Consider the following 12112-nt stretch of genomic DNA (forward strand, 5'->3'; position numbering starts at 1 on the left):
GATGTTGTGCAGCCAAGATGCTGGAGGGCTAGGAAAACCTCCAGAAGTTGGATACCTGCTGCGATGACCATGGTGTCATTCCTTTAAAATGGAGTCCTTGAGACTCTACCCTTACCCATTTAATAGTGTCCACAGTGCACAAGGCACTGGAAGCATGGATGTGGCAGTCAGAGCTCTCAACCTAAGGACTTCACCTCACGTGACAGAGAAGACGCTAAGATTTGAGGGGGTAGTGCTGAACCTGCTTTAATGCATTTGTGCCAACAACCCTGTGAGGAATGATCTGGACATAGTGACCGCAGATATTGCCTGTATTTAAAATTGAATTGTGCCCAAGCTGCTGATAAATGGTGAGTCTGAAAACTGCTGGTTCTTATTTTGGGATGTCACCATTGAGGTCCTTGATTCATAACTGCGATCCTTGAGGCTGGAGTACAGCAAATCATTTTTCTGCTTTGGGAGTGGGAAGGTAGGTGGAACAGCTGCCTTCCTATAGCTGCTGCTGTCCCAAAGGCTGGATGTCGCCATTTAAGGGAGACAAAAGACACACAGAAGAAGATAAGAGTGTGCACTCTGCTTCTCAGAAAGTGGTCAAGCATTAGACCCCCGCACCTTCATAACTTGTGACCTTATAAGCCAAATAGTTGTACGCTTTCTCTGGAATTGGAGTTGTTTCTACACATCATCAACAATTTGGGCTGCTTTCAGAAATATGTGCATCCCACAGACTTGTTATTGTTAACAACACCTGGATCAGATGTCCCCAGTTCCCTGAAATGGGAAAAGTTATTTCTTGTGTCATCTCACATGGATATGTTGGTTGTGTCAGTTGAATCTTGTGTTGAATTGGGTCCCCCTACCAAACTGCAGCATCATTTTATAGTCCTGGGTTTGCTTATACACTGTACAGATATCCTGCAACAATGGTGCTAACAAACAGCAATAGGTTTCTGATATCTCAGGCCTAAATTGAAAGCCAAACTCCTATGAAGCATTTTTGCTCTGAGAGTTGACTGCAGTTAGGCTAAGGAAGGACAGATTATCCATCCAACATCTTCTCAGAAGGCATCAGATGCTGCAGTATGTTTAAAAACCTGATAGTGGTTGTAAAAGAAGACAAGAAATTTGTACAGTTAGGTATAAGAGAGTCAACTAGTATTACTGCAAATCCTCCAAAACAATTTCTCCTGTCACTCAGGGATTTGTTCAGCCACATGATAAAAATTGAGGTTTGGTCTTTCCAAATGACTGCTGTCAGGGGTGTGTGTGTGGGGGACCCCTATCACCCTTAGCTCCAACAATAAAAAACTCTCAGAAGAGGTAATAATGACCTATATTCATGGATATAAATCTACCTTATATTTCCCTGAGCCAATGCTATAATAATGAGTGATGTACATGAAGTGAGCCAACCTCAAGCTACCTCCTTCGCAGATTACTTTGCTTCCTGCAAGCTCTCAGTGCTTGTGAGCATATGTGCATGCTGTCAAAGCATGATTTCAAGAGAGAAGATAAGGTCCTAATGATAATTCAGATCTCAGTTGCACTCAGACTAGTTCAACAGTGAATCCTTATTATACCTGATTTTCATTAGACTTTTTAATGCCATTTTAGAATCTAGATGGCAATTTAGGTATCTGAGTAGTCTGAAAATGTTTGGGAACTAGCAGTATTTTTCTGGTTTTGCAGTGTATTATAGTAACCCATTTTTTCTTCCGCATGTCCTGCCAAACCTGAAAGTCCTGCAGCTCTGTCAATATATAGATGAATAAAACAGATAATTTTTTCTTGAGCCTCTGTACTGCTTTCAGAATTGCCAGAGGTCGAGCTGACCTAGTCCTCGCAAAGGAAGTTAAATGGTAAAAGTTTCTTTAGCCATATAAATAAAAGAACAAGGAACGAGGAAGTGATGTTGCTCGGCAGTGATGCAATCAAAAAGTGTGTAATCTCCCAGTAAGTAACTCGATACTTTGCCTCTGGTTTTTAAATAAAGATGATGATTCGAAGTGTGAGGGTGAAACCAAGACGCCTAATGAGAATGAGTGCATAGAGTGAAAACTGGCACATCTGAGGTGGAAGCAAGACTGAAGAACTTAACACACTCAAGATACAGGTATCAGATAGTCTGCATTCCAAAAAAAGTTGAAAAACCTGGCACTGCATAGTGGAATTCCACCAGCAAGGATTTTTAATGCATTTGTCAAGCTGATGTTGTGACTGTGGAATAGCAAATGTATTACCCATAGACATAAGGAGATGTGGAAAAATTATCTGGGCAACTACAAACTTGTTGGTCTGGCCTGAGAAGTATGCAACTCCTTGGAACAAATTATGAGGGAAAGAATTATTAGACCAGATAGTAAGTGGAGAATGTGATAAAAGGTAATATAGGTTTAACAAAAGAAGATCATGCCAGACTAATCCCATAGTGTTCTTTGATGTGATAACTGATCTTTTAGGCAAGGCAACTGTGATGAATCTAACGTATTTTGTTTTTAGTAAAGCATTTAAAATGGTGCTACATAGGAAAGTATTAGTTAAGCAGGAGAAGGTAGGGTTTGGTATTGTAAAAGCAGACAAACTCGTTAAAGGGAAGAAAACATCACTGCTGGATCTAGGGAGTTTAATAGTAGAGGATTTCAAGGATTGTAATGCCGGGGAAGCTTGTCTGATGATGAGATGTATTGTTGGCAAAAACATTGGAGAGACAGATTCATGAAGTATTATAACATTGTCTGGGATGACCTTGGTTTTGAATGACCAGAAATTTAACATTATGTAGTTCAAAGCATGGGGTTGTGGCTTCGGGAACACCAGCAACTCTTCTTGTTGTAAACTGGGTGCTTATCAATCAGAAACTGAGTAAGAGAGACAGTAAGAGTTGTACTATCATGGTGTACAACCATTACTGCAGAGCATAGCATTTGAACAGAGAGCATCATTGTGAGCTGCTTTGTGATCCAACCATGAAAAAGGCAAACAGAGTGCAGGCAAGCTATTTATGGTAGATGTATGAGCTTTTAATGCTTGTAACTTAGGCTTTGTATATACAAAAAAATGTAACTTTTAGTCACCCATCTTCAGGAGAGAATGGTTAACTGGAACAGCTTCAAAGAAAGGTTAGTGTAGAAGACTGGGGAAATAGAGAGTCTACTTTATGAGTGGAGCTGAAAAAAGTTTGGCTTTTCCAGTAAAATGAAGATAAAGAATGGACATAATTGCTGTCTATAAACAAATTGGAGCGATAAATAATAATGGTGGGAAAAAAAGTTAATCCAAAGAACAGTGTTGGCATGTAAGCAAAAAATTAAGTTGGTCATCAATACAGTTAAGATGGAAATCAGAAAATTTCTAATCATCAGTGAAATTATGTAGTTCTAGAAAACCCTTCCAAAAAAACAACAAAGCCAGCCTAACTTTTAAGATGCAGTAAAGCAAGTCTATGCACAAGATCAAATGTAATGGTTGTCCAGTTGCAAAGGGTTGTATCAGATGTCTCTGGTATTCCCAAGCCCCAAGCTTATATTTTATGGGTCCACCATGAAACTGGACTGCAGTCTGCTCTTAAATGTAGTCCCAGCAGACTCCAGAGGAACTGTGAGTTGCAGTTATAACTACAGAAATTTATCCTTTGCTGATGCTTTATTAATATAAAGTGCAGTTGAATATCCATTGCCCAAATTAATGCCTGAGTTGCACAAAACTGGTTGTCTATGACACCAAAATAAAACCTGGCTGTGTTGAAAATGCATAAAATGAGGCACTGATCTGTGAAGACAAATTTAGGCGAATTTAAATTAAGACTCCAAAAATCTTGTTTTGAAAATGCAAGACCAGGTTCTAGGCTGCTACATATTAGCAGACTGAAATCAATGGAGTTGCATCAGTTCCTTTGTGTTTTAAGCTTGTTGGTATGGCAACCTATGGCTGAAGTTGTCCAAAAGGAGTTTTCTTTGCACGTGGCTCTTTGTCTCCGTATCCATCGATGTTTGCTGCTAATTTTCACCATGTCAGCAAATTCAAGGGTTTTGTGGTTGCTTTTCGTTTGGTTCAAAATATTTTGGTCCCCACTGTTTTTTACGGGGGAGTTTGTTTTCCAAGAGCTCAAAACGTCTGCTTTGTGCTTAATTATAGCTTCCGTGTTAGTTTAACAAGTTGAAGTTCAGTTTCTGTATTACGCCAAGCGTGGTCTATGGGCCGCTCGGGAGCGAAGCTGCAGCAAGCATCCTGCCCTCCAACACTAGCACTTTAGAAGAGTCATCTTAAAAATTGGAGCCTGTCATCCCAGATTTGGCCTCCGAAATGGGTTGCTGGTACTGCTGTAGCCCTAATGGCTTCCGGTTCCTCCCAGCTGGACCCAGCATGGAGGGCGCAGGGCGAGACGGGCAGAGCTGCACTAGGCAAATGAAATTCCCCAATTCCAGCAGCAGCAGCCGCATTAATTTCCAACGTAGCCTCTCGGGCTCCGCCGAGCTGAGCCCTGCCTCCCTGGCGTCATTGCCTTTTTTTTTTTTCCATCCCCAAATAGGTGATGAGTAATTACTTGGTCTTGATTTATTATTCAGACCATAGTAGTTCTGTTACAAAGTAAACATTTTTGTTGGCAGTGTCCTAATGCAAAGGCCGTTTCACAACCACCTCTTATTTTAGGTTTTAATTGCTTCGCTTTGCTGTCAACTGCTGTCCCCCTCCCCCCCCCCCCCGCCTCGAGCCCCCTCCCCTCTCCTCCCCGCTCCTTGGTATGTTTTTTCTGTTCCCACACTGCTAATGTGATGAGCAACAGTTGCAGTATCACGGGGCCCTCTCTGAAGGGGGGGAAGGAAAAAAAAAAAAACCCTAACACCACCTTGTTTGCTTTTGGAACCCTCCCGCCTTTTCAGTAGGGGCTGTGTTAATCCTCGCCCTCTGAAGGGAAACTCCTATGTAAATCAAACCAGTGCTCCGCGCTCTCCTCCTTCCCCCCTCCGACTCCCTTATATTAAGGGATTGTTCTCCTTCCTTAGAAATGACAAATGGTCGGTCACCTTCCGCGCGGCTTTCAGCCCTTTTCTCCTCCAACCCTGGATTCTGGCGTTGAATCTTGTTTCTTGTTGTTGACACATCTGGTTGCTGACTGCCCCCCCCCCCCAAAAAAAAAAAATCACTGAAAATTTGCAGCAATGTTAAAATGACCACGTGAATTTTGCTGTTGCCTCAGATTCTACTGTGTTCTTAGGAAACTTGCTTTCCACCGAGATGTTTGTAATAAACAGGCATTTTGAGATTTGAATAGGCAAACATGAACGCAACTTGACCCAGAGCCGATCGCAACTCTAATGATTATTTTTTCCTAACGCTGTTTCTTTTCCTGCGCTGCATGGCCTTTCTTGGTTTAGCCTGCACTCTAAGGCTAGATTTTGATGTCAATGATTAGTATTTCTAATCGGTTGAACAAGGACAATGTCCCTTCTGCTGTGCAGAGGACACAAAGGCACAGGGATTGATTCTGATCTCCGTCACAGAAATTTTGGCGCTGCTGGGCAGTGTTTCCCCTTGGTAGTAAATCAGGGGAAATTCCATCCATCCCCTGGGTGAACGTGGTAAGAGATCAGCACTGCGGCCCTAGAGGAGCTTGTGCTCCCGGCGGCAGGCAGAGCCACGCAGACCGTGCCCGAGGACGCCGCGTACACCTCCCGAGCAGGCTTGGCTGCTTTCTGTGCACGGGGCATCTGGCGGTCTCCTTTCGGTGCTGGGTCAGCAGCTATGTATTTGTCGCTCTGAGAGGAAACGACTCGGGTTTTCACCTGTAAAACAGCGCCCACGGCTTTGTTTTGACCCGAACAGACGAACTTTCCTGCTGGCAGTCTGTGCCCGCTCAGCTAATCCCTGCATCTGAGTGGCAGAGACTGAAGGCCCAGGCCGACTGTCTTTGATATCAGTGGGAGTTTGCAGTTCCTCTGTGCCGCCAGGATGGATCCGTGAAGTGGTCGTACAGGTTCAGGCTTCAATTCTTTTATTTTTCCTGCAACAGTTAGTAAGTTAATTTACATGAGATGTGCACCCCAGCAAATGCCATCTCCTAGCTATTGTTTCAGCTAAGCAGCTGTCATTTGCGTAACATTATGCATCCTTCATTGTACCATGCTAATTTTTTGAGGGGCAATTTTTCTACAATGAGCACTGCGGCTTCTAACAGAAACCTCTTTATGGCATTGGCCCCGGGGAGCTGCAAGCCCTGCCAAAGCAAACAAAGGCTTATTGCTCCAACTGGGCATGTCTGTGCCTTTAATACAGCGTGAAGTTCACAGAACACTGCATCCAATCTGCACATAGTTAACACCTGGTCCAATGCCTTCTGGCAATTAATCAAGATATCAATCAGTGATGACAAAAATTAATAAATAACCCAAGCTTGCATATTGCACATTCTCAGAATGGGAGAATTTGCATTGACACTTACAGTCCATTTACATTTTTTTGACTGCATTTTCAGTGCGTGATATTGTACAATACAATGATTATTGGTGCATATAAATAAGAAGTACCTTGAGCACTTATCAAAGAGTACAAGAACCCACATTAGTCTATCTTGGCAGAAAAAGCTTTAACCTCATTGAATTCAAAGCCCCAAACTTTGAGGTAGGGCCTTGAAGCTCCTCTACTGCTAGCAAATGCATCAATTGGGTTAGACTAGGTCTTCTCTCAAAAGTAGTGGAGTGGTTTGGGGCTGCACGTGGCTTATTCTTATCTCGCTAATTAATGGGAATGTTTTCCTATACCTGAAGTCAAATTCCCCTGTTACACTTTTGTTAACTCTGAGCAAGTACCCTCTGAGCTTCTTCCCTTTTGAAGTGACTTGTAATTCAGCCATAACGTCAAAGGAAGGCAGATCTGTTCCTTTCAGATCCATGAAGTACTCTGGACCGTGTTTAATTTGTCAAAACATAGGTAGAACTTTGCAACACAGGTGGATGGTTATTTGTGCAGGCCACGTGAAGGAATTATCAACTGAGTGGCTCATCTTCCCTGAAAATAGAAATTTCTTGGCCAGATATGAGCAAAGGTACCATCTTTTGTTAGTATGTGTTTTTTAGTGATGCAAGTAAAATATTACAGGCAAAGAATGAACCAAGTATTTGCTGTTATCCTACAGATTGCTTACTACAGCTGTCAGAAATTATAGCTTTAAATCGCTGTCACAACCAGTTGTACTCCGTTGTGGCCCGGGAGAGGCCGCGGGGTGTATGGATCCAGCGTTCAGAACGTGCTGCTGCTTTTAGGTCAGGGCTGAGACTCATCCGTGGCGCAAGGTCGAGAAGTCTCTTGTGCTTTCACAGTTGTGTTTCTGTTGTACCTGCTCAGTGAATAAGCAGGGTATTTCTTGGGTGTCAACCAGGGTAATTAAACCCATGTATGAACGTACAAACACTGGTGGCGAGCTAGAGGCAGGCGTGGGAAGAGAGGAGTCCGTCCTGCAGACCCGGCGACGTGCCCTGCTCCCTCCTGCGCAACGGTCTGGCAGTCGTACCCAACCGGGCAGAGGCGCTCTGATGGTGGTAAACGCAGCCTTGGAAATAGGCTGGGAGCACCAAAACTACGCGGTGTGGAAGTCATGTCAGAACCTCTTAGAACCGGATATACATAGTAGTTCCCTGACGGTTTGGCATGCAAACTAAAAACATAGTTCTGCCACCTGCACCCAAACTCCAGTATCTCCAAAAGGTAACTCCTAAAACACTCTTATTTTGGCTCCTGAATTATTTGGAGTATAACAGTTCCTATGAACTTCATGATTTAAATACTTTCTAGAACAAGGAGACAAGAACATTTAAATTAGCTTAGTTAGAGAGGCATATAACATAAAAAGGGTAATAAAAATACATCACCTGTCACATGTGATCTTTATATGACCTTAGCCACAGAACAATAAATATTACATAACTACACTAAAAGCAGTTTTTAACATCATGTATTTATATTTAATAAGTCGTGATCTTCTTTCCTTCAAGCTGCAATTTTGATGAGGCACTTTAAGTGTGATCTAAAGGCAAAAACTTTGTGACTGGTTATGTAATGCTTCTGGATGCAAATACATTCACTTTGTTTTACCGTATTCTTTACCAATTTGATAAAACAGTAACTATGCAGTCTTTTCTTTATAGAATTTTATGTTTTCTACCCCCCCCTTTTCCCCAACCCCCCGCCCCCATTTATGACTCTTGGGCAACCCTTTGCCTAGGCACATAAAATTAAGCTTGCTGATTACTGCCCAGGACAAGTGTTTAGTTGTTATTTCTGATTATCATTTTAACTCTTTGATTTACACTTGGAGTCTGTAAAAGTTTAAAAAAAAAAAAATTATTTCTAGCTAACTGGACTTATTGTCCCTTTTAAAATAACTGTGTGAGATGCAGGTTACAATGTAATAAGACAAGAAAGGAAATCAAAGTATCTGACCTCTAATTGGCTTTTAATTGCATTAGAAAGCCAAATATTATAACTATAGTTATTTTCTAATTTTTTTTTCATATGTTATGGATATCTCATCTTACTATGGTTTTGGGGGGGCTGTGCTTGTTAAGAGATCTGTATAATGGAAAAACTAGCAGTCCTTCCCCTACAAAGTTAGGAAATACTTGCATTATCTTTTCTTGACTCATGTATGGTTCATGCAAGTTTTCTGGAGTTTTATACTGGCTATTTTTGGATTCATATGTTGCCTACCATCCAATACTTAGATGATCCCCATAAGCATATACTATATGATAGGTTGCTCAATCCAACCAAAGAGAAGACCACATTTACCCCTTCTTTCCCCAGCAAACTTATAGATATTCTGCAGTATCAGCCTTTTGGCACTGGTCAGCTGAAATGGAAAAAGTATTTATCTGCAAGAGCTTAATAGCCTGCAGATCCCTGATGTCTGGTGATGATTTCAACTGTTATGATGAGCTATACTTAACCTAAGAAATATGTTTTAATTCCACTTCAAAAGTATACTGAGATCTTTGATATATGGTTTGTGGTCTATTAAACTTATCTTAGCCTGATCTTTTAAAGGAGGAAAAAAAAAAGTGTTATTTTATTTTATTTTTTTTGAAAGAAAGAAAGAGAGGGAAAAAGAAGGAAAAAATCCACAAGTATCTCTATGTGGGATCCAACAGTTGCTGCTTCAAAAAAGAAAGGCTTTTAAATGCATGCTTTACTTAAGTGCTTCAATTGTCCCATTAACTTTACAGTCTGGATTTTTCTTACTTGCCTGTTGGGAAACATTGACCTTAAACCTGCTCCCTGCACTGGAGTTCCCTGATTGACTTTGGAGGATCAGTTACTTGAATGAAGTCAGCTGAACGGTGCAGAGGTGATTGAATGTAATAAACCTGGATGTGGCTGAATTACACTTTTAGTTGTTTCTTGCACACAAGCGCAAAGAAAGGTGCGGCGTCTACAGCAGAGGTCATAAGCAATCTAGAAAGACTGATGTGGAGGAAAGGTACATAAAATATAGGCAAGGTGATCAACAGGGTGATAGGCATGTATTCAGTAAAGGCTTCGTTTTAATTTACTGACAATCTCTCTAGTTATCTTTAAAACAATATAGCTCTGTAGGACTGGAAGATTATCTTGCATCACTGAATTCAGTCCCTTATTTTGGAGGTAGCCACATCTGTATTATCATACTGTGTTTTAAAAAGTCCTTTCTTTTCTTTCCTTTCCTCATTCCTCCTACTTAAACTGTCATACCTGGTGGATAGAGACCTTGTTTTAACTCCCAGCTTACATTTATTCATGACAAGCTCACGCCCATTTGTTCTTGTGCCAGCTTTTCCATTTGTCTAAATAACGCTTCTTCCCTGATGCTTATCCCTATAGAGATCCCTTATCTATAGAGAGCAATCATAACTCTTCTTAGACTTTGTTTTTGTAGGCTAACCATATTGTACTGCTTCAGTGTCCTCCTGCAAAGCCAAAACTGGCCATCCAAAGAGCTCTTCTTTAAACCTTTTCCAGCATCTTGAGGCTGAGTTGTTGCAGTTGGAAGAGCAGAGGCACAGCAGAAGGAATCGCTGTTGTGTAGGACCACTTCAGAGCCATTCTCCTTGATCCCAGGTAGCTGTAAGGTGGAGTTAAGGGACTGGTCTGATTAGAAGAATTATTACATGGTGTGAAGGTCACTGCAAAGGTTGTAATTACATAGGAATGGGAGATTTGATCATCAGGTATGTAGTTACAGTTGGGTATGTGGTGACCTCAAAACTGCTTGGTGATTCTCAGTTGGGTAAAAAGTACTTGATGAGAGCTGGGAAGAAACCTGTGGTCATGGTACGTGTTGGCAGTGGCATAGGAGAGTTTTTTGGAGTTAGCTTTCGAGTACTTAAACAGAAAGCCTTTCTGTTTTCTCTGGATTGCTTCCAGTGTTATGCCTTGCTGGGAGGCCACGGCGATCTTGGGTTCTCCAAAGTGTAGCTGAATGGGTTTCACAGAGCAGAGAGGGTTAAGCTTGGTTAGACATTTGTAAACATCTTGAGGAGGGGAGGGTAATGCAGGAGAGATGGGCAACGCATCAATCAAAATGGAACCATACTTCAGGGCATACCAAAAAAAAAGCTTCAGAGTAATAATTAATCTAGGGAAACCAATGGGAAATGAGGAACTCACAAATCGGAGACATCTGCTAAAGATGTTGGTAAAGCAAAGGATTACAAAAGAGGGTGGGATACAAATTGTAATTAAATTAGGGGGAAAAAAAAGGGATGTGGCAACGTATTATGTAAAGTCAACGGCATGCGAGGTTAAGTTAAACTAAGGGAAAACCAGGCATGGCCAGAGAGGTTGGGAAGCAAAGCTGTGTCTGATGGTCTTCCGCAGAGTTTAATAAAATAAATAGTTCAGAAGGGGCGCAGGAAACTGTGGACTGTAGAGGGACAGACTCCTGACCTAGACCTTTACTTGCACACTTGTGTTCTTATCCGCTGGGACCCAGAAAAGGACACTGGGTGCCTAGTATCTCAGAAAGGCAGCAAAATTCAACGCTATTAGTCAGCACAGTTAAGCAATGGGATCTTTCAATTGCTGTAGTACAAAGTACTTAAAAGCTACGAAAGGATGCAGGTTAGAGAGGCAGTTTCTTGATGTTATTTATACGTATGTTTCTTGGAACAGCTCATTTTAATGAACCAAAGGGGTTGTTCACTCAACCTTATGGGAAATGCAGAAGCTGATTCATAAAGTGACGATAGCTGAAAAACTAAGTAACTGAACTCCTTTGAATTAGCTTCAATGTGTAGTGGGAAAGATAGGAGTGTGTGACATAGTGATACAAAAATGGAGTAAAACCTTTTCAGTTAAATTAAAAGTTTAAGCCCAAAACCCTACCATAAAAAGGGAATAAAATTCTTTTGGAGACTGTGGAAAATGTTTTAAAATAAGTTTCAGAAGGCATGTATGCTATTTTCTTGGATCAAAGGTCAATTAGAAGAGAAAGCAAAGAATTGGATTTGAGATCGCATTTCATCACGGCTAAGTGGTAGGAGAAAGGTACCTCAGGTTTGTTATAGCCCTTGTGTTCTTTAACATGCTAGTCTGCAAAGTACGTTGGGAAGGAGAGAGGTAGCAGCATTTCCTAGTTGATACAAATGTGGTGAGTACTTTCTTTAAATCCACTGGCGAGCTGGGGAAGGTGGGCAGCAATGTTTACATGTGGATTTCTCTGCAGCTTCTTGTGCACCTGAATCTTCCCCAGGAATTTCTGTAGAACAAAGCTGATCTTTCTCCTGCTGCCTACCATGGTGAAACACAATACTTACTTGGAGGAGGTTTGTATTGGTTTATTTTGGTGCTGGATAGATTATATTTATTGCCTTAAATCTTGATTTGTCATCTTAAGCTAAGAAGTATCACTTAAAATGTTTTTGGAGTGTTCTACCAAAGCAGGAGGTCCCATGCAAGTTAAAATTTATATGAAATCCAAATTGTATAGGGGCTTATTCTTCCACCAGTAAAGTTAAGTCAAAATTTCCTTCAGTCATAAACAGCAACAGGTTCAAGACCTTTTATTAGTCACCTTTTAACTCAATTGATGTGGTTAGAAATTGCATGAATGCTTTTTCTTCTTCTTTCAAATAAATAACAA

This window comes from Apteryx mantelli, chromosome 6 (assembly GCF_036417845.1).
Source record: "Apteryx mantelli isolate bAptMan1 chromosome 6, bAptMan1.hap1, whole genome shotgun sequence".
Taxonomy (NCBI): Eukaryota; Metazoa; Chordata; class Aves; order Apterygiformes; family Apterygidae; genus Apteryx; species Apteryx mantelli.